Here is a 5,010-nt window from a genome sequence, read left to right on the forward strand (position 1 = left end):
TATCATTTCCATGCATGTAATGATCACAGATTAAATAAAAATATCAGGAATTGTGCATTGCAAAGGAAAAAGTAAGTGTCTTAATTAGATTAAAATATTATTCCCATTCCACAAAGCATAATTAAAAAAAAGAGGACATCGTCCAATCATTCCACCAACAATCCCACATTTTGGAAAAAAAAAACATAAAATTCAAGGAAAATGTGTGTAATATGTAAGAGGGGAAGGAGACGAGACTAGTTCTCATCATTGGAGGACAAGGTGTCAGCATCCGGCACCATCTTATCCTTATCATCATCAGTCATCACCGCTCTCATCATCATGCGGCACGAATGGGGCAAGGGAGATTCCCGTGAATGCCAATTACCTTCTGAGATGTTTGTTATACTCAGCTTGATTGCGACTGCAATTCTCATGGTAATCCCGAGGTTCCCTCATATCACCAAGCTGGCCGCTCTGGATTGGTTTCATTTTGAAAAGGTACGGTCAAAAAAAAAAAAAAAAAAAAAAAAAAGAGAGAACAAAAAAGAGAAAAGAGAAAAGCACTCACCAGTTGTTGGACATAACATGTCCGCTCGGAAAGCACCGCATCCATGCTCGCCTGCATCTGGCGCATATCAGCATACCACTCGGTGTTAATGTCAGCATCAGGGGTGAAGAATCCAGTAAAAGAAAAGAAGAAGAAGAAGGTGGCTTACCCCATCAAAGGGAAGAGGAAGTCCCAGATCATGATCAGAAACTTTACAAGCAGGAAGAACAGTCTGAAGACTGGTATCGAAAAGAGAGAAGATGGACCATCCTCGGTACCCTGGGATAAGGTCGCTCATCCCAGCAATGCGTTGACCGGCGTTAGAGCTCTGAGAAGGGCGAGAATCTGCACTGCAGCTGTATGAGGGAAGCATCGCATATGCACCAAGAACCAAGGGGCGATCTGGATACTGTGAAAAGAAGAAAGCAAGTTCATCAAAATAAAAAAAAAAGAAAGAAAGAGAGAAGGACATAAAGCAAGGGCAAAATTCAGAAGAATACCACAGGACCCTCTCGAGTCAGGCGAGCGCATACTGTCTCTGCTCAAATCTTTAAGGATGGGAGATAGAAGGACAAAATGCATATGGGAAGGATGAGGTACTAGTTGAGCGGAATGCCACTAAAGAGTGACCCTCTCTCCCAGATAAAGTTCGGCCCCGGCCGGCCCTTCAAAAACTATCCATCTCTGAGTGAGCGCAAGGGCACAGTTGTAATCTTCCTGGTTGCCCTCATCTTCAATCTCCTCTTCATCATAAGGATGCCAATAGACCTGACAGATATGGTCAGAAAGTCAGTCATCATGATCAAAGTAATAATATGAGGAAAGTTCTTTATGTTACCCTGTTGACTGTCAGGTCATTGAGCTGGAGATGCACTTACAGCTCGTCATTGATGGTGCACCTCGATGCCCCCCAGCTTGTTGCTCTAGGGATGTAGGGGACAGTCTCATCAGGAGAAGGGAGAACATGAATCCCAAAACTTCATAGCACCACACTTGTTAATAAAGGATGACATAAGGAAATAGCAAAAAAGAAGAAAAAAGGTAGAAGATAAGGAACTGAAATGTATCCAAAGGACGTAGGCGCAGCCAGTGAGACTGGGTGACCCCAACGAAAGCCTATCCATCATCCCTAAGAAGTTGGCATAAGCAGATCCGCCCCAGTCGAAGGTCTTGGCCTCATCAAAGTCTGTGAAGAAATGAGCAAAGGAAGTGTCCACACGACTGCTTCCATCACAGAAAAGGACATTGGAGATTAAGTACAGGAGAAAGCTCCTAGCAGCCTGATCTAGTAGCTCATCAGAAGAATTATCATCTATCTCCTGCTCGTCCCATTTCTTTTTCAAGGAGAGTACAAGCATGATGCGCTCAGTCACCTCAAAGCCGAGAAGATCACTAATCTCTCTCAAAGTCCTCATCTAGTCAGATGGAGCCAACACAATGGGCCTCTGAGTGAAGGGAAGACCAGTAATCATAAAGAAATCAAGAGGAGTAATGGTTGCCTCCCCCATAGGCACATGGAAAGTATGGGCGATGGCCACCAGCAATCAACTAAGGCTCGAACGACTGAAGTATTAAGCATTGGAGCAACTACATGGGCCGCTCGACCAAGCCCAGTGTGATCTACCCTCTCCCTCACAGCGAGATGAAGCTGCCAATGCCATGACTAAACATCGTTCATACGGCAGTACTTCTTATAACGAGGGGCATAAAAATCCTACCAAATGAATAACCGAAATGAAAAACTGAATCAAGCATATGTTATTAAAGAGAAAGAAGGCAAGAGTCACTTACATCTGTGAGACCTTGACCCCAGATAATGCAGCACTTGTGATGGGCAATGTCCCTCATCGTCGAACCAGTGTACCACTCTGTGCGTATGTCTCCCACTGTCCCTAAGGAAGGGCTTCCAGACTGAGCTTTCTTCATAGACATGATGAAGAAAGAAGGTGAGGAAAACACAGAGAGATGTAAATGCAAGAGAAAAAAGAGAAAAAAGGAGGAGAGAGGGCAGAGCTCCAAGGAGAGAAACAAAGAGAGGACAGTAAGTGAGGAAGGAGAGACCCCCTCCCTTTATAGCCAAAGGACAAGGGGCACCAGGTGGCGCTGCGTGCCAGTAGCCCTGCATGGCGGTCTGCATGGCGGTGCCACGCGTGGCCAGTGGCTCCCCACGACGGTGCTGCGCAGGTCCTCGTGAAAAAAAAATTTTGGGGACTTCCGTCCAATGATCCCTTAGGCCTTATTACCATACCCTAGACTTTTCTTTCGTGAACACCCACACTTTCAAAAATTCAATCGCGATGCCGTCTCATCATTACAATTTCAAAAGTTCGGTCGAGATGCCATCTCATCGTTACACCTTCAAAATTTTTGGTTGCGATGTCGTCTCATCGTTACACTTTCAAAAATTCGGTCACGATGATGTCTCATCGTTACACCTTCAAAATTTTTGATCGCGATGCCATCTTATTGTTACACTTTTAAAAATTTGATCGCGAGGCCATCTCATCGTTACTCTTTTCAAAAGTTTGGTAGCGATACCGTCTCATTGTTGCATTTTTCAAAATTTTCGATCGCGATGCCGTCTCATCGTTACACTTTCAAAAATTCGATTGCGATTCCATCTTATTGTTACTCTTTCAAAAATCTGATCGCGATGCCGTCTCATTGTTACACTCTCAAAAATTTGGTCGTGATGTCGTCTCATCGTTACTCTTTCAAAAATCCGGTCGCAGTGCTATCTCATCGTTCCACTTTTGAAAATTCAGTAACGATGCAATCTCATCGTTACTCTTTCAAAAATCCGATTGTGGTGTCGTCTCATCGTTACACTTTTCAAAATTCGATCGCGATGCCATCTCATTGTTACAATTTCAAAAATTCTGGTCGCGAAGCCGTCTCGTCTTTACACTTTTAAAAATCCGATCGTGATGCCGTCTCATCGTTACAATTTCAAAAGTTCGATCGTGATGCTGTCTCATCGTTACACCTTCAAAATTTTCGATCGAGATGACGTCTCATCGTTACACCTTCAAAATTTTAGGTTGAGATGTCATCTCATCGTTACACCTTCAAAAATTTGGTCGCGATGCCATCTCATCATTACTCTTTTCAAAAATTTGGTCGTAATGCCATCTCATAGTTACACTTTCAAAAATTCAATCACGATGCCATCTCATCGTTACAATTTCACAAATTCGGTCGCGTTGCCCTCTCATCATTACTCTTTTCAAAAGTTCGACTGCGATGTTGTCTCATCGTTGCATTTTTTTTTAAATTTTTGATCGCGGTGTCATCTCATCGTTACACTTTCACAAATTCGATCGCGATGCCATCTCATCATTACTCTTTTCAAAAATATAGTCGCGATGCCGTCTCATCGTTGTATTCGGTCACGATACCGTCTCATCGTATACAATCATCACTCGGTCGTAATGCTATCTCATCATCGCAATACTATCACATCACCAAGAGTACATGTAAAGCAATGTTCGAATGCTAAGAGTAAATCCGGCCAAGCAATGTTCAAAGATTAGAATTCTTGAAAGAAAATGTTCGAATGCATGGAGGAAATCCGATCGAGCAATGTTCAAATATCAAAATCCCTGCAAGCAAATGTTCGAACGCCAGGGAGAGACCAAGCCAAGCAATGTTGCCCCATCAGGTAAGTACACACTTAAGTAATGCCGTTTGAAACCTCAAAAAGGGATTTACCAAATGGTTTGCCAAAGTGTTATTTAAAAATCCGTTGCCCATAAGCAAAGTGACGGAAGTTTTTGTTCACTGAATGGTTTCGCCGAAGCGTGGTTTTATCATTCAACTCCGTCACCTTTGAGCAAAGTGGCAATGATGCATGCTCCTGGTGACAAAATCAGACAATCTTTTATCTTCGCCCTTTGGCTGCTGGCACAGGCCTTGGCCAAAGAGGGCAAACTGTAGATGCTGAATTTTGTCACCCCCCAGCGATGACGACGATCGGACACAGAAGATTGGAAAAGTCCTTAAAAAACAACATTGTATTAGAAAACATCCCCACTCGTCCCGTAAAGCATACAATCATGTGCACGACCCCCAGACAGCCCCAGACTACTTGCGCAACCCCCCACGAGGCAGCGTCACGATCGTAGCCCCGCAAAGCAGCATCTGGCACTGCATAGCCCTGCCACGCGGCGTTGCACGTGTGCGGCCCAGCCGTGCGGCACAGCACGCACGCTGCGGCACAGCACGCACGCTGCGGCACTACTATGTGATGTTGCCGTGTGCTGTCGCGTAGTGCCGCGCACACACCCGCGGCCCTGCCATATGGCTCCGTGAGTGCCCATAATTCATATTTTTCTTCATTTTTGCTCTGCTGCGGCCCCGCATGTTTTCTACAGCCCTGCACGTTTTCCGCGGTGCTGTCAAACCCAAAATTTGCCTATAAAAAGTGGGTCAACCCCCTCATTTGAAAGATTGAAGTTTGTGAGAGAGGGGGCACCCCAGAG

This window comes from Telopea speciosissima, chromosome 5 (genome assembly GCF_018873765.1).
Source record: "Telopea speciosissima isolate NSW1024214 ecotype Mountain lineage chromosome 5, Tspe_v1, whole genome shotgun sequence".
In the NCBI taxonomy this organism is placed as follows: Eukaryota; Viridiplantae; Streptophyta; class Magnoliopsida; order Proteales; family Proteaceae; genus Telopea; species Telopea speciosissima.